The sequence below is a fragment of the Sarcophilus harrisii genome, chromosome 1, assembly GCF_902635505.1.
Source record: "Sarcophilus harrisii chromosome 1, mSarHar1.11, whole genome shotgun sequence".
NCBI lineage: Eukaryota > Metazoa > Chordata > Mammalia > Dasyuromorphia > Dasyuridae > Sarcophilus > Sarcophilus harrisii.
Window position 1 is genome coordinate 672,056,742 of NC_045426.1, and position 24,493 is coordinate 672,081,234.

General features: G+C 41.0%; 1 protein-coding gene across 1 annotated transcript in view; it reads left to right on the forward strand.

Annotated features, from left to right (window-relative positions):
• Nucleotides 1-21,591: 21,591 nt before the first annotated feature.
• Nucleotides 21,592-24,493, forward strand: part of LOC100919047 (ceramide synthase 4) — a 55,379-nt gene continuing 52,477 nt past the window's right edge. The window contains exon 1 of the mRNA XM_031948299.1: nucleotides 21,592-21,735. The gene's annotated coding sequence lies outside the window, so the exon portion shown is untranslated. The remainder of the gene's footprint in view (nucleotides 21,736-24,493) is intronic.

The window sequence follows — 24,493 nt, forward strand, 5'->3', positions numbered from 1 at the left end:
ATCTTGTAAATAAAAAGCTGTAATTAAAAACAAAACAAAACAAACAAACAAACAAAAAACAAGAGTGATATCTTCTTTAAGCCTCTTGTAAGATAGCATTTCATTGTATGAATTATTCAGCAAGGCTGTGCAATATCTTAGCTATCTGCTAGGGTATAAGCAGTCTTGTTAGCATTTTTTAGTCTGGCATATGCCACTTTTTATTGTTTATTTATTAGCTTTGAACATAGATTTTTTTTTTTTTTAATAGCCTTTAATTTACAGGATATATACATGGGTAACTTTACAGCATTAACAATTGCCCAAACCTCTTGTTCCAATTTTTCACCTCTTACCCCCCCCCCACCCCCTCCCCTAAATGGCAGGATGACCAGTAGATGTTAAATATATTAAAATATAACTTAGATACACAATAAGTATACATGACCAAAACATTATTTTGCTGTACAAAAAGAATCAGACTCTGAATTATTGTACAATTAGCTTGTGAAGGAAATCAAAGATGCAGGTGGGCATAAATATAGGGACTGGGAATTCAATGTAATGGTTTTTAGTCATCTCCCAGAGTTCTTTTTCTGGGTATAGCTAGTTCAGTTCATTACTGCTCCATTAGAAATGATTTGGTTGATCTCGTTGCTGAGGATGGCCTGATCCATCAGGACTGGTCATCATCAAGTATTGTTGTTGAAGTATATAATGATCTCCTGGTCCTGCTCATTTCACTTAGCATCATTGAACATAGATTTTAATAATATTTCTATTTCCAATTTTTTCTCCCTTACTCCTCCCCATTTCCTCAAGACAGCAATCAATTGGATATAGGTTATATATGTATAGTCAGATTAAACATATTTCCATATTAGTCATGTTATGAAAGAATTAGAACAAAAGGAAAAAACCATGAGAAAAAAAAAACACAGCAAAAAAGTAAAAATAATATCTTTCAATTTGCATTCAGACTCCATAGTTCTTTCTCTAGATCTGGATAGCATTTTCCATCATGAATCTTTTCGAATTGTCTTAGATTATTGTATTGCTGAGAAAAGTAAATCAACTTCTATCAAAGTTGATTACCCCCCTAATTTGCTGTTACTGTATACAATGTTCTCCTGGTTCTGCTCACTACACTCAGCATCAGTTCATGTGGGTCTTTCCAGGTTTTTCTAAAATCTGCCTGCTCACCATTTCTTGTAGAACAATAGTATTCTATTATATTCATAGACCACAATTTGTTCATTCCCCATTTGATGAACATCCCCTTGATTTTTAATTTTTTGCCACCACAAGGAGAATTCTGTAAACATTTTTGTACATGTGGGTCCTTCTCCATTTATTATGATGATATTTTTTAGTTCAAAGCTGACCTCCAACATTCACTAGCTATGTGACCCTGGACAATTCACTTAGCCCTGTTTGCCTCAGTTTCCTATCTGTAAAATCAGTTGGGAAAAGAAATGGCAAACTACTCCAATATCTTTGCCAAGAAAACCCCAAATGGGATCACAAAGATTCAATTGAACAATGATATATAATTCAATAGTCTCTGCCCTTTCTAGACTCCCCTCTCTCAGTGTATAACCCCCTTACATTCACTAGATTCAGAGAATCTATATATTATAATAATATAATCTGTTTTACATCATATAGAGTATAATGGGGAAAGATCAAATATTTCAATATGGAGTGATTCACTTTTCTTTCTTTTAGTTACACTCTCAGATCTTTGGATACAGCTAATGGAGCTTTTGATCATGCATCAATAACTCATGGAAAGGAAAAAAAGGAAGGGGATATTCACACACAGTCTCAGTACCATATACCAGAAATAAATGAATGCAGGAAGACATAGGAGGAAATGAGTCACCGCACACACTCACACTCACAGTCTCCTCTTTGGGGGGAAGGAGACTGAAGAAGGAAATTGGGGTTAAATGACTTACCCAGGATCACACAGCTAGCACGTATCAAGCATCCGAGGTAAAATTTGAACTCAGATCCTGCTGACTCCAGGGTCAGTATTCCACCCAATCTAACAACTACCAAGCTGCCCTTGCTCAGTCCAAGAGGTTTTCAATAGTTGGCAACATTGACAATTCTGGATCTTTTTAACTTGTGATTCCTACTCCTAGTTTCCACTCTAACCATAAGAGCTCTCCCAAAGCTTCAGGACACTTTTCTATCAGGTCTCAGGCAACTATAGAAATAGAGTCCTACCCTGTGCAACAATGGAAAAAACTACTAGATTTTGAATCAGCAGACCTTGATTCATATTCTGCTTCTTGCTTGCCATTGGTGTGACCTTGGACACATGAATTCACCAAATCTGAGACTCAGTTTCCTGCTTGTCCTAGATGACTCTAAGTCTCTGATCCTATGACCTGACAATTATTTTTGTCTGTCTTTACCCAGAATCCACACGTTGTGATATAGACAAACTCAGATAAAAAGAACAGATGAGGAATAACATCCCTGTCTCAAGATTCAGCTCAGTACAGTCAAAAAGTCTTTCCTCTTATCTGACTCACATTTCTTACTGAGATTCCTTTTGACCTTCCAGACTTCTTCAGTCTTTTTAAGTTAAAACAGTCTATAGTAACTGATTTAGGGCTTCAGTGATGACTGGCTTCTTCACTCTTTCTGTACTTTCTATTCCAGGCTCTACTCTTTCCCAACATTGCTTGAACTTCTCAGGACAAGCAAATTGGTAGAGAAAGCTATACTCTTTCCTGGCCCTAGACCTAGGGAAGGGGATTAATTAAAGTCACCAACTATTGATACTCTGAGACCCTGTTATATCCTAGTCACTGATTTTAGATAGAAGAGAAATCTTAGAGATTATCTAATTCAAATATATCATTTTATAGGGGGGAAAAATGCAAAAAGGGAAAGAGGCTTGCCCCAAGTCATATGAATAATAAGTAACAGAATCAGCATTAATCCAGATAATATGGTCTCTTTTGCTCCAGCCCTAGAAATTAGCAGGTTCTAAGCACTAAGGAAAGGAATTCAGGGCTGGGGTCCCCTGATATGGGACCTCAGAATAGAGACCGCCTATTAACAGACTCTCAGAATTCAAAATGACTTTAGGGGTCATCTAATCCAACCATTGGGAAAAGAATCCTTTCCCCAAGAAACCTGAGAAAAATTCATCGAGAATTTGCTTGCATTATTTCCCAAGGCAGCCCATTCTCCCAATCACCCAGATTCATAGTCTGAACTTGAACTCACTCTACATGTCCAACCTATTTCCAAGATTTGTCAGTTCTATCTTCATCACATCTCTAATATATGTTATATAATTCAATAGTCTCTGCCCTTTCTAGACTCTGACACTATTACCACCATGACACAGATCCTCATGATTGGATCATTGCAATAGCTTCCAGTTTAATCTCCTATCTCTCCTCACTTCAGTTCATACTACTCATCTGCCAGTGTGAAGTTCTTAAAATACAAGTCTGACTACCTAATCCTCCCTTTACTAAACAAACTCCTGTAACTCTCTATTATGTCCAAAACCAAATATAAGATGCTCTGTTTGCCATCTAAAGCTCTTTATAATCTTCTTACTTTTCCAGTCTTAATCCTACTCCCCAACATGTTCTGTAGGATCTAGTAACCATGTTCTCCTGCTATCTCTTAAACACAACACTGTATCTCCCAACTGTCCCTCATTTCCAACCTGAGCTGTCACCTGCACCCAGAATGCTCTTATCTATCTCTTGGCTTCCCTCAATTCCTTAAGAAAGGGAATCTCAACCTCTACAAAAGGCTTTTCCAGTACCCCTCAACTCACCAATCCCACTCCTATTGCCTCCTTTCACCGATAACTTTCCATATCCATTTACATGCACATTATGAATACACATAATTATTTGTACACTTTCTCCTTTATCAGAATGTGGGTTTCTTGAGGGCAGGAATTGTGGTTTTATTTTTCAAAGCATTCCCAGAATTTGGCACAGTGCCTGACCGATGGTAAGTGCTTAATAATTGTTTGTTGACTGACTCAGTACCACCCGCAATGAAACATTTATCACATTCAAATCAATAAGGAGGTAACATAAACCTATATAATGGGCCTCTCAACAGAGAACTATTATTTCCTACTTCAATGAAAAAATAAAAGCCATCCATGCAAGCTCCCTTTTCTTCCTTACTCTACACACTCAGAACCTTTCTTCATCATCCCTTAATCTCTGTCTTTATTTGCTCTAGTCTCTGAAAAAAAGGTGACCCTTCTGGTCAAGATTAACTCCTTCACTTGAGGTCTCTATCTCCTTCTCTTTTGTATTCTCTTAAGAGGTTGTTTTCTTCTTTTTCCTCACCTTTAATATCTCCTTTTTTCTCGCTTAGAGACATAGTCTTCTGCCATCTTTAAAAGAAGTATTCATTTATTTGACCTTGCCACCCCAAAAACAATATACATCTCCTTTTCCTTTCACAACCTAAATCCTAGAAAATATTCTCTAATTATTGCTTTCTTTTTGCATATTCCAATCACTTCTCACTTTGCAAACTGCCTTCTGATCCCACTACTCCACTGAAAGTGATCTCTCCAAAATCACCAATGATCCCTTAGTTGCTACATTCAATGTAAAATATACAAAGGACAGTCAGACAGTCACCTTTCTCCTGGACACTCTCATCTCTTCATTTCTGTGATATTGCTCTTTCTTGGTTCTTGTCCTTCCTGTAGGGACATTCTTCTATTTTTATTTTATTTATTTATTTATTTATTTTTGCTAATTCATCCTCCTCCTCCTCCTCCTCCTCCTCCCTCTATGGGAACATGGGAATCCCTCAAGGCTCAGTCATGTGTTCACTTGCTATGTTTTTTTTTTAGGTGACTTTATCCACCTTCATTAATCTCTCCTTTATCATCTCTACACAAATGACTCCCAGCTTTATAAAAGCCCTAATGTCTCCTCTAAAATCTCGCCTATTGCCCATCTCTGCCTGAATTGTCCATCAGCACCTCAATATCGATTAAAAAAATTCCACATGTCCAACAAAAATCTCATAATATCCCCTTCTCTTACCTCCAACAAAAACCTACCCATCCTCCAAACATTCCTGTTTCAGTTCCAGTCACCTAGGCTTGAAACTTTGGAGTTATCCTTGTCAATTTGATCTTACAACCTCCCTTCCTCACTCCATCCCTATCCATCTAATCAGTTCCCAGTTATTAATGATTCTGCCTCTACAAAATCTCTCTTTTCCTCTTTTCTCTATTCCCAAAACTTCTCCTCTAGTTCATATCATCATCATCATCCCTTTCCTAGACTATTTGCAATAATTTCTGAATTGATATCCCCACTTCCAATTTTTTCTGTCTTCTTCCCTTATCAACATTATCAAATTGATATTGCTAAAACACAGATCTGATCATATCTTTCTAAAATCTCCAATGATTCTCAAATGTCTAGAATAAACTACTATATTCTTAGTTTCATTTTAAGGTCCTTTATGATCTGACTCCCACTTACAACTTCCACCAGTATTGTTCCACATTACTCCCCACAATATATTTGACATTCCAGTCAAACTGACCCATTAGCTTTTCTTTTTACACAACTTCCCTGTTCCCACTTCCATGCCTTTGCAAAAGCTTCTCCTTCCTCTAGACTGCACTCCTTTCTCATAGCTGTTTTAAGCTTCTCTTAGATTATTCATAAAATAGCTCAGGTGCTTTTTCTCTTCAATTTCTTTATATAACCTGTATTTTCTCATTTCTGTAGATACAATAATATTCTTTCCCCCTTTCCCCAACCTAATCATCACTTTGAATTTAAATTCCAAAAAGGCAAGAAACAACTTTATTTTGTTCTTCCCATCTCCAATAAGTAACACAGTACTTTAAGAACAATGGCTAGCTCCCAGAGCCTAATGTTTGCCCATTGTGAACATAAAGAGATAAAAATTTGTAAAGTGTCTGACCCTTAAAAAATGCTTGTTTCACCACCACCACCACCACCACCACACCACTCCCTACGCTGTCCCAGTGTTTTCATGATAAACACAGTTTTAAGAATGTTGGAATGTTGAAAAACAGAAGAGACTCTGATCAACTCTAAAGCTTAACAAGAAACAAAGTATAAATGTATTATAGTGAATATGATTGGACCTGGAGTCAAAAAGACCTGAATTTGAATCCTAACACAGATATTTACTAGCTTGAGACTGTCTGCCTCAGTTTCCTCATCTGTAAACTGAATGGGGCCAAATTTTCTCTCTAAGGCCCACACTAGATTAAAATAAATCTATGACTATATGAGATACCATCTTCTGATAGTCTATACCAGAGATATAGTTTAGGGTCACCAGTTCCATTCTATGCCCCATCCCAATGGGCAAAAACTTTTATTACTCACTTTTGGGCCAACTTTCACTTCTCTCCTGGTAGGAGTATTATGTGATTCCTCAACTGAACCTCTTTACACACACTCTAAGAAATTCCTATAGGCATTCATGATATTTGATCATCAATCCATTCATTCCATTCATCAAACAAATCTTTATTGAGCATTTACTGTGTGCCAGGCTCTGTTCCTGCTCATATTCATTAGGAATGATGACAGGCACAAAACCAACCAGAGACCAAGGCGAGCTGTGCTGGGTACCTCAAAAAGACATTGGTTTGGGTCTAAGTCTGCAATTCTAGGAAATCATTAAGATCATTAAAAATGACCCCTGTAACATGGACAAGGCAAGACACAATACTCCTCTGATCCTCAGTTTCCTCATCTCTCAAATAAATAGGTTAGACAACATCATTTCTAAAATCTATCCATAAATTTCAAGGGCATTCATTGTCCTTTATGTGTAGACCATGGCAGAGATCCTCCCAAAGCACTATGAATTCACATATTCCTAGTCTGATCCTAGAGGCTCACCCCCTTTATTACCACCCCCCACTCCAAAAATAATTATTTTCTCTCTGACTCATTATGCTCCAACTCAAAGTTTCCCACAGGGCAATCTCCTAATTGTATTGCCTAGAAAAGTTTGTGTCAAGTTTTTCTCAGGGGCAGTTAGGTAATGCAGCAAATAGATGCCAGCCTTGGAATCAGGAAGACTTATCTTCCTGAATCCAAATCTGACCTCACATGCTTAATAGCTAATTGTGTGACCCTGGTCAAGTCACTTAATTAATTCAGTTTGCCTCATTTTCCTCATCTGTAAAATAAGTTGGAAAAGGAAATGGCAAACCATTCCAGTAATAAGTTGGACACAACTAAACAGCAAAAGTTCCCAAATGCTATCTGCTCCCATATAAGCACTCAAGGTAATAGGGCTATTAGGTACAGAGAAGCTTTAATTTGCCCCACTAAAAAGGGATAGAAAGTATTCACAGGAGTCTATCAACAAATGCAAACAAACATAGAAAGCACTCAGAGAAGTTCATAAATTCATACACAAAGCACATGAACCAAATAAAGAGCCCATAAGCTCCCCTCAAGAGACAATCATAATTTAGGATAACATAGTGAGCAATACCCCTTCCCATCAGACCTGCACTATCCAAATTATTCATTGTGATTATTGGTGTAGATGAGGGAGAGATAGAAATGGCAAGAAAAGGTACAAATCCCTTACTTTTCCAAGTCATATATACTCTTAACTATTTCCCCCCAGTCTGGGGGTCATATTGAGAATCCCATTTTTTTCTGTAAACATGAAGTTCAGGAAATTGCATCCTAATCATGGGTGTGTGTGTGTGTGTGTGTGTGTATGTATGTGTATTCATACATTCCATACTACACCATAGTTCCTGGCACAAGTATTTACTTAATAAATGCTTGCTGACTTATTTCAGATTAAAAAATTAGACTCTAAAGTCTTAAACTTAGAGTCACCCAAAAGGTTGACAAGGAAAATTCCCTTCTCCAGCTAAAAGGTTATATTTTGGTTGCTTCCTAGGAAATAGGAATCCTACTTTTCTACACACGTCTTTGGAATTCATGAACATCATTCATAAGCTCCCCTTTTGGGGAGCAAGTGGACAAGGATATGCATATCTCTGCCAAGGGGAGAATAGCCATCATTGCCCTGGTTGCTAACATCCATTCTCCACTCTCAAGAATTCTCCTTTTAGTCCAAATGTAAGTCTATATTTGTCTCTGCCATGTGCTTCCTCTGTAAATTGATATCTTCTGAGAGGAAAGAAAGGAAAAAATCCTTTTTTTCTAATCCCCTCTGTCGGACTCCATGAGAAAAGTAAAAGGGAAAAGGGAAAAACTGAGGAAACTGTTGTTCTTCTTGTGAGGCAAAGGATGAAAGGGAAGATCCTATAATTAGAGTGCAGTTTCTTGAGGCTCAACTAGCCAACCAATCAGCTTAGTAACAATTTCAGTCATTGATAGCAACCAGGTATTGGCATTTGTCTTCTTAACAAGATGCCAGATCGTGCCCTTCCTCTATAATCTATGACCCTGAGATAAATCTATGAGGGACTCCCCCTCTCCCACCAAGTTATAAGAGAGAAGTAGGCAGCCCTTTTCTATTATCCCATATATTATATAATTTCTCCATCAAATGTTATATGCATGTAAAAGGCTTTGTCAACTTTAAAACACCATATAAATGCAATTTATAATTAGTTGCGCTGTTTTCTGGAAATACAGCAGTACTTTTCACAATTCTATGGACTTTGTACTTGGCAAAGTACATTTCTTTCAAATCACCAGCTTCTTGGTTGTTTTACAAAAGCATTAACTATGGCAGGGAGAGAAGAATTTAATAGCTCTTTAATGACTCTTTTAATACCACTGCTAGGTCTATTTCCAAAGATGATTAGAGGAAAAGGAAAAGAACTTATGTGCTCTAAAATATTTGTAGCAGCTTTCTTTGTGCTGGCAGACAACTGGCACCCATCAACTGGGGAATGGCTGAACAAGCTGTGATATATGATTGTGATGGAGTACTATTGTGCTCTAAGAAATGATAAACTAAATGATCTTATAAAAATGATGAAAGACTTGCATGAAATCATGAAGTGTGAAATGGGAATAACCAAGAGAACATTGTATAAAGTAACAGCAATATGGTTTTTTAATTATTATTATAGCTTTTTATTTACAAAACATGTACGAGTAATTTTTCAACATTGACTTTTGCAAAACTTTCTGTTCCAACTTTTCCCTTCCTTCCCCCCACCCCTCCCCTAAATGGCAGGTAGTCCAATACATGTTAAATATGTTAAAGTATATGTTAAATACAATATGTGTCTACATGTTTATATAGTTATCTTGCTGCACAAGAAAAATCGGATCTTGAAAGAAGTTAGAAAAATATGAGGAAGAAAACAAAAGTTCAAGCAAATAAAAACAGAAACAGAATTATTATTCTAATAATAAACAGAAATGCTATGTTGTGTTCCACACTCATTTCCCATAGTTCTCTCTCTGGATGTAGCTGATTCTCTTCATTACTGCTCTATTGGAACTGGTTTGAATCATCTCATTGTTGAAGAGAGCCATGTCCATCAGAATTGATCATCATATAGTATTGTTGTTGAAGTGTACAATGACCTGCTGGTTCTGCTTAGTGATATCTGTTCATGAAAATCTCTCCAAGCCTCTCTGTATTCATCCTGTTGGTCATTTCTTACAGAACAATAATATTCCATAATGTTCACATACCACAATTTATTCAGCCATTCTCCAATTGATGGGCATCCATTCAATTTCCAATTTCTAGCGACTACAAAAAGGACCAGAAATATAGTTTTAAGAATGACTTTGATGTTGGAGATATAGAAAAATTGGGACATTAATGCATTGTTGGTGGACTTGTGAAATGGTTCTCCTATTCTGGAAAGCAATTTGGAACTATACCCAAAGGGCTATAAAACTATGATACTCTTTGATTTAGCAGTGTCTCTACTGGGTCTGTAGCCCAAAGAGATCTAAAAGCAGGGAAAGGACTCATCTGTGCAAAAATGTTTGAAGAAGTCCTTTTTATAGTGGCAAGGAAATAGAAATTGAGTGAATGGCCATCAGTTGTGGAATGGCTGAAATGGAATATTATTCTATACGAGATGATGAGCAGGCTGATTTCAGAAAGGCCTGAAAAGACTTTTATGAACTGATGCTGAGTGAAGTGAGCAGAACCAAGAGAATAGTGTACACTATAACAACAAGATTATGATGATCAGCTGTGATGGACTTGGCTCTTCTCAACAAAGTAATGATTCAAGATAATTCCAATAGACTTAGGATGGAAAATACCATTTGTATCCAGAGAGAGAACTATGGACACTGGATGTGGATCAAAGTATAGTATTTTCATCATATTTGTTTCTTTCTTTCTTTCTTCCTCATAGTATTTTCCCTTTTGATGTGATTTTTTCTTTTTCTTTTTTTTCTTTTTTTGCTGAGGCAATTGAGGTTAAGTGACTTCCCAGGGTCACACAGCTAGGAAGTGTTAAGTGTTTGAGACCAGATTTTAACTCAGGTCTTCTTGACTTCAGGACTAGTCCTCTATCTAATGTGTCACCTAGATGCCCCTTAGTCTGATTTTTCTTACACAGCATGACAAATATGACAATATGTTTAAAAGGATTGCACATATTTAGCCTATATCCAATTGCCTGCTGTCTTGAAGAGGGGGAAAATAAGGGAGGGAGAGACAAAAATTTTGAAATGCAAAGTCTCATAAAAATGAATGTTGAAAACTATCTTTATGTGTATTTGAAAAACAAAATACTATTGAGAAAAAAAAGATTGACTTTGAACAAATAAATCATTTCACAAATATCCAAATCAAGTGTAAAGAACATATAAAGTATCATATCTTTTTTTATCATATTTTGATAAAATATCATATTTTATCAAATGATATGATATCATTTGAAAAAAAAGAACATATAAAGACAGAAAGAACTGACAAAAAGAAATATTTGTAGAATAATTTTATGGGTATACACATATATATGCAAATATAGAATAATTTTATGGGTATATACATATATATATATATATATGGATATATATTTGTATGTATGTGTATACACACGCAAAAATGTGTATGTATATCTATTTGTGCCTAATAATAGCCATCTCTAAAATGGGTGAGAGGAAAGTGAAAAATTTACATGATAACTTTATTATATATTTAAAAGAAATAACAAGTATATAATAAGATTTTAATTTCATGTACAGTCATCTTTTTATTATACTATTTATGGAAATGCTTATTTTACTCCATAAATTAAAAATAAATTAAATAAATTGGAGGGAGATAACTATGAGAGAAAGGGTAGTATCCTGGTGATTTCCTACAAGGGGAGTTCCCAAACCAGTTTTTACCACTGGACTACAGTGATACATAGGAGTGTGCTGAAGCCAGTCCCAGCCAGTTTAGGAGAATCTGCTGTTAAATTTTTAGTGTGAACATTCACACTTTAGAAATCAGCAAACTCCAAATAAGAGTTTGCTTTATTGTTTCATGAATTTCTGGTGATGGAGTGATGGAGGAAATGTTCATGATACATGTTAACACTCTAAAATGTCAGAAAGTCACCGGTTAAAAATTTACCAGCACATCCCTGACTCCAGAAAAGTTTCCCCCCACCTTGAAATAGTCTCCAAAGGAAATCAGTGTACAGCATAGCTACCACTTTAGAAAGAATCCCAGAAAGGATAAAAGAAGGCCAAAAAACCTACAAATGGCAAAACTGGGCATGAGGATAGATTGGGAACTATAGAGCAGAGGCTCTGCCAGGGGTCTGAAATGATGTCCCCACTGTTGGCCCCTTCTCATGTTAATTAATTCTAGCTCTGAATCAAAGACTAGAACCCAAGACTTCTGACCCTTCTCCAGAGCACTTTCTACATAGTGCCATACTTCCTCTCTCTAGAAGTATCCCAAACTTCCTGGTTTAGGGGTAAAGTTCCCTTTTAAATAAAAATGTTGCCACAGAGCAACTCACACAGAAGCTGAAAGAGACTGAGAGACAGAGACAGAGAGATATGCAGAGAAAGAGAGGCAGAGAGAGAGAGAGAGAGAGAGAGAGAGAGAGAGAGAGAGAGAGAGAGAAATTATTTAACCCCATTTCACAGGTGAAAACAAAGGTGTCCTGATCTGCCATCCCTGAGCCTGGAGCCCAAATCATAAACTAAGAAGAAAAGAACCCTTGATCTAGTAGTTTGGAGCCCTAGATTCTTTCACTGACATTGGCACTGAAAAGCTAACCTCAGGAAATCACTTAAGCTTTCTGAACATGTTCTCTCATCTATAAAATGGAGGATTATAATCTCTGCCTTTGTCTCAGAGGTTTGTTGAGAGAGTTAGTCGTGGAAATGGAATTGAAAGTGTATTATAGGTTAAAGAGAAAGAGCATGAACGACTCCATTACCATCATAATTTTTTTTTATTATTATCATCCTTGGGTTGAAAGAAATTGAGAGTAGAAAAAGAACAAACACTCTCTCCCACAGAGAAGGCCTGACTGATCTCAAGCAGAGCTGAATCCATCCTGAGGAAGCCTGACCCCAATGACAGGGGATCAAGCCTTCCACCCCATGCATATATTCTTTCACTCATTATGCTTGAACCACAGAGGTAGGGAAGGGGGGGAAGCTGAGATATGACTTATGTCTAAGGTATCCCCAAAACTACCATTTCCAAAGTTAACAATTATCTCTTACTTGCCCAATAATGACCTTTTCCCAGTCCTACCCCTCCTTGAACTTCCTGTTGCATTTGTCCTGATCTTGCCATTGGACTTACATCTCTGAAGGAGAGATTGTAATTTTACACAGCCCTTTCAAACTTAAATCCAAAGTAATGGCATCACTTTCTGATGACATGGACTTCTTTGAGAATATAGGACAAACAATGAATAGCAGTAGTTGTCCCTCTAGAAACCCAACTGGCCAATTCCATTTGAACAACATAACCCTTCTTCCCTCCCTCCTACCTTTCTTCCTTCCTCCCTTTCTCCCTCCCTCCCTCCCTCCCTTTCTTCCCTCCTTCCTTCCTTCCTTCTTTTCTTCCTTCCCCTCTCTCCCTCACTTCTTTCCCTTTGTCCACATACCATACATATGGTATGTCCACATACCATAAGGGTATGATACCCTTATCTGTGGATGCTCTACCCAGAGGAATATAAATTTTGGTCACCAAAACCTGGCAAAATATCTTGAAGTTTATAAGATAGATTTCTTTCTTAAAGACAATGCCTTAAACCCACATCATTCTGGCTCTCATTGGTTGGCCAATAATAGGCCTCATTTGGTTATTGTTTGGGCCCTGAAGATGCAGAGTGAATATAAATAGCAGTTGTTTCTCTCTTTCTCTCTCTCTCTCTCTCTCTCTCTCTCTCTCTCTCTCTCTCTTTGTTGAGCTAATTGGGATTAAGTGACTTGCCCAGGCTCACACAGCTAGGAAGTGTTAAGTGTCTGAGACCAAATTTGAACTCAGGTCCTCCTGACTTCAAGGCTGGTGCTCTATCCACTGTACCAATTAGCTGCCCCATTTGTTTCTCTTTTGACCAGAAACATTGAGAAACTTCCCCTCCCAAATTGATTTTTTTTTGATTGGGTAAAAGAGGCCAGTCTTAGTCTCATTTTTTTTTTTTTTTATCTAACCTTAACCACTGAATGGGAGTTGCCTCAGCCAAATTGAGGCCTGGGAAAGAGACTAAGCCAGAGCCTTCCACTCATCCTGATCTGGATCCTGATCCACTGAACCCAGATGGCTCTGGAGAAGAAAGTAAGGCTGGTGACTTTGCACAACCCTCTCTCACTTAAATCCAGTTCCCTTGCATGTCATAGTATCACCTCCCTGATGTTATGGTCCTCTTTGAAAAGGAAGGAAAAACAAAAACCACAAACTGCATTTGACACACCCAATTACTTTCTCTTAGACACTGCTTTCTCTAGGTTTTTGTGACCTGCTCTGGGTTCTTCCTAGCTGTCTAACTGATCTTTTTCCATCTCCTTTGCTAGCTCTTCATCTAAGTCAAATCCTTTCATCATAGGTGTCTCCCAAGACATTATGCTGGACCCTCTTTTCTTTTCATTCTACTACTTCACAGAAGTTGAATCCACAGATATAGAAAATTATGTCAGATTTTTTTTCAAAGTGTTAATTGGTTTTGCTAAATCATTTTCTCTTCTTCCTCTTTTTAAAAAAATTCCTGTTATAACTCTCAAAGAGGGGGAAGGAAAAAATAGAGAGAAATCTAAGTGATATAAAAACAAAATATATTAATCAAGTTTTTTTCTCATAAAACAAAATTCATCCTAGAAAAGTTTTTCAATGTATTAAGTAGTAGATTCAGGTATAGAGCACCTATTCACTTTCTCTACTACAAAAAAAAATGCTTAAGGCAAAAAATTCATAAACTAGTATAAGCGGGATGTACCATACCATTCAACCTGAAAATTAATTAACAAATGAGATGCTCTGGGCCTGATAGATAAGAATATTTCTTTGATTGAGGTCATCAATAAATTAATCAAAAGTATACTGGGTAAACAATTCCTAAAACCCATGTAATGAATCACTCAATCTAAAATATAAACTAAGTACAGACTGAACAAAAGCAGATGATGCCATATGGTGAGTATCTCATGGTTGATTGAAAAGAATTAGCTGTACATGGCAGAGTTACCTCTTATTACTTAGAAACATCAGGACTGCAAAAGGATGTTGGAGATTATGTAGTCCAATTCCTTTATTTTATAGTTGGGGAATTGGGGGTCCAAAGAGTCAGTAGGAATCTGGAGTTAAAGACCAGGTGAGCTGTCAGTCCTTCTCTTTCTGTCTTTCACTAGGATCCTTCAGGGCAATCTGGTAGCAGTGGAGGATAGAGTACCTGCAGTCTTCCAGTCATCTTCCTGAGTTGAACTAAGATATGTACTAGCTGTGTGATCCTAGACAAACCACATAACCTTCTATGCCTCAGTTTCCTCATTTGTTAAAGAAGCTGAAGAAAATAACAAACCACTCCAACCTCTTTGCCAAGAAAACCCCAAATGGGATCCCAAAGAGTTGAATATGACCGAGCAATAACAAAGCTCCCTTTTTACACACGAGCAACCCTGAGCTTCTTCATCAGGACCAAAAGGCTGTCTCTAAGGATAAGGTTCAGACCTCAAGGGAACTGACTTAGACTTGGAACAAGAATTTTTTGAGACATTACAGTTGGTCTCAATAGCCTCCAAGCCCTCAGGGTCCATCCCATACTCACAGTTTTCCAGTCCCCTTCCTGCCACATACATATACACATGCTAGTTCAATTTCACAATTCAACATATATATATATATACAAGGCTACCTTGCACAAGCCACAGTGATAACTAACTGGTTGAGTGACTGGGCCAAAAAATTCTTCTTTCAGAGACATCAGTCTCCCCACCTAGAAAATGAGAATAAGCAAGCTCTACCCAGAGTCTCAAACTATTGAAAAGATCAAAGAACAATAATGCAATTATATTCCACAAACATTTATTAAGTACTTTGTGTAAGATGCTTTCTTGGAGTTGATCTTTGAGGGGGGGAGAGTGGGCCGGTGTTGAGCCAGAATTTTTGTCTGCAATTCTCAGGTAGGTTCTATCCTACCTCCCAATCCCCAGTCTACTAAATGGAGTGTAGGTTCTGAGGGTAGAATGCTGGGAAATAGGGCAAAGCTGACTCTAAAAGGCTTTTTTTGGGGGGAAGAGGGAGGTGAAGGAGGCTTGATGGGAAGGAAGGAGGGAGGGAGGGAGGAAGAAAGGAAAGGAGAGAAGTAAGAGAATGAATGTCAGACAGAAGGAAGGACTACATGGAACAGGTTGTTCCTGAAATTTTGTAATTTAGCTAGCTGCCCGAGGGAAGGGCCTGAAAAAGGAAGGATCCAGATAATCCAGGAGAGCTAAATAGAATTCCAAGGCTGGATAGAATACCAATCCTGGAGTCAGGACTTGAATGCAAATCCAACCTCAGACACTTAACACTTAGCTGTGTTACCCTCAGCAAATTATTTAACCCCAAACCAAATACCCATACCAAAAAAAAAAAAAAAAAAAAAAAGCCCTTTTTTTTTTTTTCCTAAGCATCCTCCTCTGACTGTTTAGTTCTGCTTTTCCTGTCTGTCTTGTTAGGGAAGAGCCCCCTTAAAGGCCACAGTCCTCCAGAAGGCCCTTCCCAAAACATCAAGCCCAAGAAATGGGAGCCTGGGAGAGGAAGATAAGAGATGGATATAGACTACTTGAAGAAAATACTAGATTTACTCTTTAGGGGCTGAAGCACAATTTTGGGGGAAAAATATTAGGTGTATCAGTTATGTGCAAGGAACGTTGTTCAATCATATGTCCAATTCTTCATGACCCCATTGGGGATTTTCTTGGCAAAGAAATTGAAGTGGTTTTCCATTTCCTTCTCCAGCTCATTTTACAGAGGAGACAACTGAGGCAAACAGGGTGAAGTGACTTGCCCAAGGTCATACAACTAGTGTCTGAGACCAGATTTGAACTCATGAAGTTGAGTCTAGTTGCTTATCTTAAGCTGCCTTAAACTGTCCTAAATAGATACAAAGATTGCATAGGGAAATTATAATACAAAGTATAGAGAGGGATTGAGTAAAGGAATGTCAAGTTCATACACATTTAAATCCTTAGTATGAATAAGGGCCTGTGATATCACAAAGCGATTTCTTGACTCAACATGAATTGGATTTAGATGAGGCAGAGCTGCTTCACTCTCTCTTGCAATCATCAAAATCCCATAGTAAGACAAGTCAAAATGGCTGAAAGATAGTGGGTTGATTACTATGACATCTTCGCTGTCTGACCACCTGACCCCACAGAATCTGCTTTAACTTCCTTCATGGCCATTGGAATAAATTGTTCTCTGCCCATTACACCCAGGAAGTCTTTACATGCTTGGTGTCTACCCCCCTAGTCACTGACGGATTTGAAGCCTGTCAATCAGTCTGTTTCAGTCCCTCTGCTGAGGTTTTACCAGAGTGTTGCCATTGTGCACACTCTTAGAAGTACAGATGAGAACTGAGCGAAAGTGGACACCAAAGGTGAAGGAGCAGCCCCGAAAAATGTGCAAGGCACTGGGGATACAAAGATAAGAATGGCACATTCCGTGCCCTCAGGGAGCTTACATTTTGTTGTTTGAGGTAGCCAGATGGCTCACTGGATAGAGAGCTGGGCTTGGAGTCAATCAAATCTGGTCTGAGTCATTAACTAGCTTCATGGTGCTGAACAAGTCAACTAGCCTTAATCCTTGCCAAGAAAACCCCATGGACAGTATGGTCCATTGAGTCATAAAGAATTGAACACAACTAAACAATAATACAACTGTCTTACATTCTAGGGGAAGTAGTAGTGACACTTTTCCAGAGATAAATACAATAAAAGGTATAGATCATTGGGGGCAGCTCTACCATTGAACTACAAATCCATCTCTCCTCCCTGAATCTCAGCTTCCTCCATGTTTCAGTAAGAAACAGACTAGATGAATTACTGGACTCACAGAAGGTCTTTTAGCTGTTGAACTGAGCTCAAATGAAGTGTCTTAAAAAACAGCACAGTAGGGAGCAACTAGTTGGTGTAGTGGATAGAGCACCAGCCCTGAAGTCAGGAGGATCTGGCCTCAGACACTTATTACTTCCTAGCTGTGAGACCCTGGGCAGTCATTTAACCCCAATTGCCTCAGCACACACACACATACACAAATAGCATGGTGGAGTAGAGAGGACACTAGTTCTGGAGTCAGAGGAATAGGCTTTATATCCTTGCTTTGCTACTTATTTCCTGTGTGACCCACTTAGGCAGTGAAATCCATTTGGGAGCCTCTGTTTCCCTCATCTGAAAACTGAGAATGTTGGACTAGAGCAGGAGTGGGGAATGTTCAGCCTGAAGGCCTTATAAGGCCCTCAAAATCATTTGCTAAGGCAACCGTAGGTAATGATGAGCTGAAAGTTAGGTACAATAATTTCTCACTGCTTGAGTTGTATGAGTTCATAATTTTGTATGACCTTTGAATACTGATATAAATATTCAAATGGCCCTTGGCAGAAAAAAAAAAAAGTTCCTGGACCAGAGGGTCTTTAAGGTACTTTCCAAGTTGAAATCTATAAATCTATTATCTCTAAAGTTCTTCTCAGTTCTGACATTCTCTGTTTGATGGTTAATGAGAATGTTTTGTATCTCATAATGTGGTTAATGGATATTGTTGTTTCCAACCTTCAGGTTGGGGAGGCAAATTAAATTAAAATTAATTTAATTTTAATTAAATTTTAAAAATCGTATGTTCTAAGGATCCTTCTATCTCTAATAGTCTGTGTTCTGAAGTTATTCTCAGCTCTGACCTCCTATGTTCCAGGGAACCACTCCAGCCCCATACTAGCATAATGTCTGGCTCACGGTAGATGCTTAATGTTTATTGATTGACATTCTGTGTTCAGCTAGCCCTCCTAAATGAGTTCTAAGGGCCCTCTCAGCTCTGACATTCTATGCTCTAAAGCAAAAATGTCAAACAAGCAGTCCTCACTTTAGCCCACAACATTCTCAGGGGTTGCCCAGACCAGATTAAAATGTAATTGGGAAATAATTAACAAAAACAAGTAAAAATATAATAAAACACGGAAATTACATTTTAAAGCTAAGCCAATATATGGCCTCCAAGGATACTTATATACAGATTAGTGAACTCCATTGCTATATATTTGACTCCACTGATCTAAGGGCCATCATAATCTGAAATTCTGAGATCTAAGGTATCCCCATTTCTGACATCTTGGGTTCTAGGGGCCCTCCCAGCTCTGACATTCTGTGTTCTAAAGGCTCCTCCACTCTGACATTTTAGGTTCTAAAGGTCCTCTCAATTGACATTCTAGATTCTAAACTCTGACAACCCCAGCTCTACAAATACCACTGTGGAGCCAAATCATCCCTTTCCTGTCCTGCCAGTCCTGTGGCAGAAATTTTAACTCAGAAAGAAAATAACTTTCCCCAAAACTACACAACCTCAGTGGCCAAACCAAGTTAAAACCTTCTGCCTCCTGGAAGGGTTCAGTCTCCCTTCTACTGCCACTATCTCTGACTGACTGAGTTAAACAAACAATCAGAAGGTCAGAAACAGATTAAGCCAGTGGCAGTGCCCTCTTTGGTCTCCAGGGACAACAGCTACTGACTGGTCAAAACGGTGGCCTCCTCTCTCTGATCTCTGGCCTCTGGCCTTTGTAGATGGGACAGATTAAAGTGCCAGACACTGACTTTTGCCCTCACAACGTAGGCTCTGCCTAGATATGGTAAGGCAGGAGGGAAGAAAGAAAGAGGGGGGCAATGGAATAGACAATGAGAAGAAAAAAGATGAGATTCATGTCCCCCACAGAACCACTGACCTCCTACTGTCCTTTTCCCCATCAACTCTAAGGATTATTAGGATTTAGGGCTGGGAAGGACTTTAGGATTCAATCCTTTTATTCAAGGGAAAAACTGAGGAAGGGGGAAGGAAATGAGAGGAAATTTAGAATTCTGAATGACAATCCCCTCTTCTTTCCAATACACTAAATCGGCACCTCCACGGTCTAGAGGTGGATGGGAAGTGTTTTGTCCAAAAAATAACACAATTGCCACTCAAACTCAGATCTCATTTTAATTCAGATGTTCTTTTCACTATTGCTGGCCCACCCTTCTCTCTCAATTTGACCCTACGGCAAAAAGATCCAAATTCCCCACGGAGCCCCTTTAGAATCTGAAACCTCAAGCGCCTCTCCAAACTGAACCCATTAGCTGTGTAATGGGCCCGCTCTCTCCCAGCTCCCAGAACAGACCTCGACCCTGCCCTGGAGGTGTACAGGCCACGTGGATTCCGGCCTGGGGCATGTTCCTTCAGTCCGGGCCCCGCCTCTCAGTTTGCCCAAGTCCCGGGTCTTCCAGGGAGCCCCAGGCTTTGGACACTCCTCTGTTCTCTATAACAATCTGTATGGTCTATAAGCACTTATCTCTGAAATCTGCCAAACTCGGATTTATTAAAAATCAGGTGGCAGGAAGACATCTGAGTCCCTCCTCTCACAGGACCGAGGAAATTATCTTTTTAAAGATCCTTTTATCTCCACCTGTTGGCTCGTTTTTCAGTGAGGATATCCTTCAGCTCTGCCTTTTCCCTGCCGGTCTGGAGGCCCAGCGCACAGTAGGGCTCCACAAGGGATCGGCTCTTTTCAGTTCGATTGAACACAACTTTTATTTTATACCTGCTACCGTGTGCACCGTGTTATTGGACCGAGGCCGGCAGAGACCTGGGATTGGGGCGGGCACAAGCCAAATGTCAGATCACGCACCTGCCAAAAATGGGGACGTGGTGGGGGTGGGGAGAGGGAGGGATGGACACGCAGACCAAACAGCGGTTCTGTGTCGGGTTTGTAAACAACGGAGGCAGACAGTAGTTTGCTGGCTTCAGACACTCATTCCAAAGTTCAAAGAACGATAAAAGGAAAAGATAGGCGAGATAGGGCCTGCGCCAAACGGGCTGTCAATGTGAGGGTGTGCGCGCGGAGGCACCAAACCGTGTGCGTGTGCGGGCAGGAGCGGGGCAGCTCGAGTGGGGCCGGGAGCCCGGGTCTGGAGAGGCTCTGCACAGGTGGGAGGGCGATGTGGCATATTGCGCTTTGTCTGTGGACCGGGACTCGGGAGCTGAGGGGCCCGCCGGTGGGCCCCCGTTATCTCTTTTGGTGTATGTAGGGATGGAGGAGAGGGGATCCCTTGTGAAGGGTAAGGGGATAGAGGTGGCTTCGGGGAGGCCGGGTAGGTGGAGGAGGGGTGAGGCAGGTTCCAGGCTCCCGGAAGCTGCGGGAGGAGCCCTGGAAGCCGGAGAGGGCGGGCAAAGAATGGGGGGCCTCCGGACAAGGCTCTCCGCCAGCATCCCGCCCAGCGATGTGAGTGGAGGCGGTCCCGGGGCCGGGCCGGACGGGGAGGGACTGGGAGGGGCCGAGGCTAGTCCACAGCGAAGCTCCGGCCCCGAGCTCCCGAAGGCTCGAGCGCCACCTCCTACGGACCCCGGGCCGGCTCCCCCTCCCTTTCCCCCGCCCCCCCCTTCCTTCTCCAGCACCTGCTCCCGCTGCCTCAGCTTCGCGTGCCTCCCCCGCTCCCAGCCACCGCCCGAGCCTCGCAGGGCTCTCCGAGGGGCCATCCCCTATTACCATTCCAACGCTCCCCCCATTCCAAGCTCCATCACACCCTGAACCCCATCTAGGTTCTTCCTTACCCCATCAGCCCCTCGGGACCCTCCACCCCCATCCCGCTCCCAGCATCCTGCCCGCTCCCTGCGCCCCCCGCCTCCCCCTCCCAGCTCCTCTGAGCCTCCTCCTGTGTCATCCAGGGCCCTGCCACCTCCAGAGTCCCCTCTAGGTCTCCCTCGTCCTCATTGGGTCCAAGATTCGGTTACCCAGAACCCCCAGCCCCATCGCGAGTTCCTAGCCCTTCCCCCTGCCTTCCAGTAACACCGATTCTCCCTCCCTCCCCTCTCTTTTCTCCAAGCTCCCCCCTCCTCAGGCCAGGTCCCGCCCTAGCCCCTCCTTCCCTGTCTTGGAACAGAGTCCTGACTGCCGGGGGCGGGAGGGGAGGGGAGGCGCTTGTCCGATGAGCCGTCCCGTCGCTGCCTAGGCTAGGGAGCATCCAGGGCAGCCACGTCTGCCTCGGCTGTAGGGACTCGGAAACCACCACCTAAGCCCGGCTGCCCTAGGGAGCGTCTGTCCCAACAGCTGTCTGTCTGTCTGTGCCGCTGCTGCAGGTAAGCACTGCCTCCCCACTCCCTCTACCCCCGCCCGCCGGGATTACCAACCCCCATCCTTGTGGCTGTTCCACCTCCCACCCACTCAGTCGGACCTGTCCCTCTCCAGCCTCAGCCCCACGTGCCTCCAGTAGGCCCTCGCTGCCTAGCCCCAGAGGGTCTCAAAGGGCCCTTAACGGCCTCTCCTCCCTACTGCACAAACACACACACCCTGTTCGCCCTTCTCGTGGCTCCCGGGACCCTCATTCCCATCATATAACCCCTCGTCCTGAGCCTCGTACACATTCCCAAGACATCCCCATACACACACACACTCCCCTGTCACTGCACCGCTATCAAATTCACCCCCACGTAAATTGTACACACGCTTCGCTCTCAGCCTTGCACACATGTCAGGGATCCCACGGAACTCCAGTATCCTCAGCTTTTACACACACACACTACCCATGGCACTCACCACTATGTGCTTCTCAAGCACACACACTCCCCGGAATAATAACTGGCCTGAATTTGATCCCGGTTCATAAACCTAACCTGAATCTGGCAAAATTCCTGGAGAATTTCCCACTTGTAGAAGGAATCAGGGAGGGGCATGGGGCTCGGCTCCCCACCTAACCTCTGAGGCAGGAGCTTGTTCTTTTGGAGAGGAAATCGGACAGACCCGAAGCCGGTGTCTGCCGGTCAGGTGGGAGCTGCTACTGCTTTGGGGGAAGGGGTTTGAGGAGGCCTGGGGAAAGCACCCAGGCTGGACCTGTTCTTGCACCCTTTTTGTAGGATATAGTTATGTAAATTTAAAGGGGGGGGTGGCTACACTTGGGGTTGCTAGAGCCCTGCTTACACCGAGCTCTCCTTGCACCAGGCCTGGGCTTGAGTTCCTGGCAGGAGAAATCTCAGGCACTGCTGGGCTGTGACTCATCTTACATCTCATTCAGGCCCATAGAAGTGAGTCTAGTCAGTTGGTGCCTTCAAATCCATCCAGAATCCCTCCTCCCACCTCAACCTCCCTATCCCCAGTGACTCAGGCATGACTTTCCTGGGTACTCCCATTCCTTTACATAATAATTATAACCAGACTGATTTCTCTAAGGATTACAAAGCACTTTCCTCTCAACAACCCTAAGAAACAGGTCATACAAGTATTCCTATTTTATAGATGATGTAACCAAGGCTCAGAAACTGATATTTCCTGGGTCATAGAGCTATCAAGTGAATGGCAGAGCCAGAATTTAACACAGGTCTCCTATAGTTCCAATAAGTTGTCCATCTCCATAGCTAAATGAGAAGATGAGACCTGGTACAGCTGCAGGAATCTCCCATTCTTCCTTGTTCTCAAAGCGGAGCCTCCTTTCTCCTAAAACCCTTTGTCCACATCTCTTCTTCATTCCCATCACACTCTACCTTTATAGAATCATAGATTCACAGATGGAATGAACTTTAGTTGTTATCTTCATTCTACAGTGAGGAAACTGGCTCAGAGGGGTCAGTCAGCTTGTCCAAAGTCACAAGAGCCAGGATTTGAACCCAGGCCTTCTGAGTATAAAGCAATACTTCTCCCACTGTACTGAATTCCAAGAGGTCTTTCAGAATTTATGGAATGCAGTGACTAACCAAAACTAGCAAACCTGGAGATAGATATACAACAAAAATTGGTCAACAGCACAATGAAGAGGAGCTATTCGTTAGAAAAGAGTCAAAAATTGTATCCCCTTCAAATTGCCAGAATAGGTATCCTGCAAAAAAGGTTTGGAAGCCTCAGGTTCATCAGGATGTAAAAATAAAGCTAGTTCAATCCTTAAAGAATAGGTCACCTATGCCTTTTTGGAATTGTCCGGAATTCTTTTTCTGACTGGGCCCATAATTTATCCAGTGCTTCTGGGGAGTGAGATTCATCCATCACTGAAGTCCTAAACTTTGAAAGAAAATCAGTTTATTATTTTTAGAAGAAGTTGCTGGCAGAGAGGAAAAAAAAAAAAAAAACCTGTGCCGACACGTTTGGTAGTAAGAATCAGAAAAACTGGCTAGGCAAGTGACTTGGAAGCTCTAGGCTTCAGTCCTTTTCTCCAAATATAGCCCAGCCTGGTAGAGATTTTAGTAATTAAGTCTGTACCATCCACTCACCATTCTAGGAAGGGCTTTGTGGTGAGACAAAAACTAAACTGAAACTATACAGTCCCTGTCCTTTGGGAGTTCCTATTCCACGTGAAATGAATTTTAAAAACTTCTCCCTAATTTAATTTATGAATGACTTGTTGCTGCTAGGCTACCTCTTTGGGTGAGCTGCTTTCTTATTTTGGGATTATAGCTGGATGGATATTGGAGACTATACCTCCAATTTCATAGTTCATTTGGCTGAACCCCACAGAGGGCCCTAACCAGGACTGAGCAATGAGATCTTTTGAACTCCAAATCCAGAGCTTTTTTTCTTTGCAGAATATATCTTCTAAGCAAATAAGTTCCCAAATAGAAATTACCTCTATAAACAAGCAATCATCTAACCTTTGCATGAAAATCATTGAGGCAAGTGGGTAACTAGATAACCGGACTAGAATTCAGGAAGTTCTAATTTTGAACCCTGCATCACCCATGTACTAGCTGTGTGATTCTGGGCAAATGATATTACCTTTCTCGGCTTCGGTTTTCCCCTCAGTGAAATGGGGATAATCATAGACTCCTCTCAGAATTAATGTGAGGATAATTTGAAATAAGTGCTTTGCAAACCTTAAAGTATTATATCAATGTGACATTTTATTATATAAAC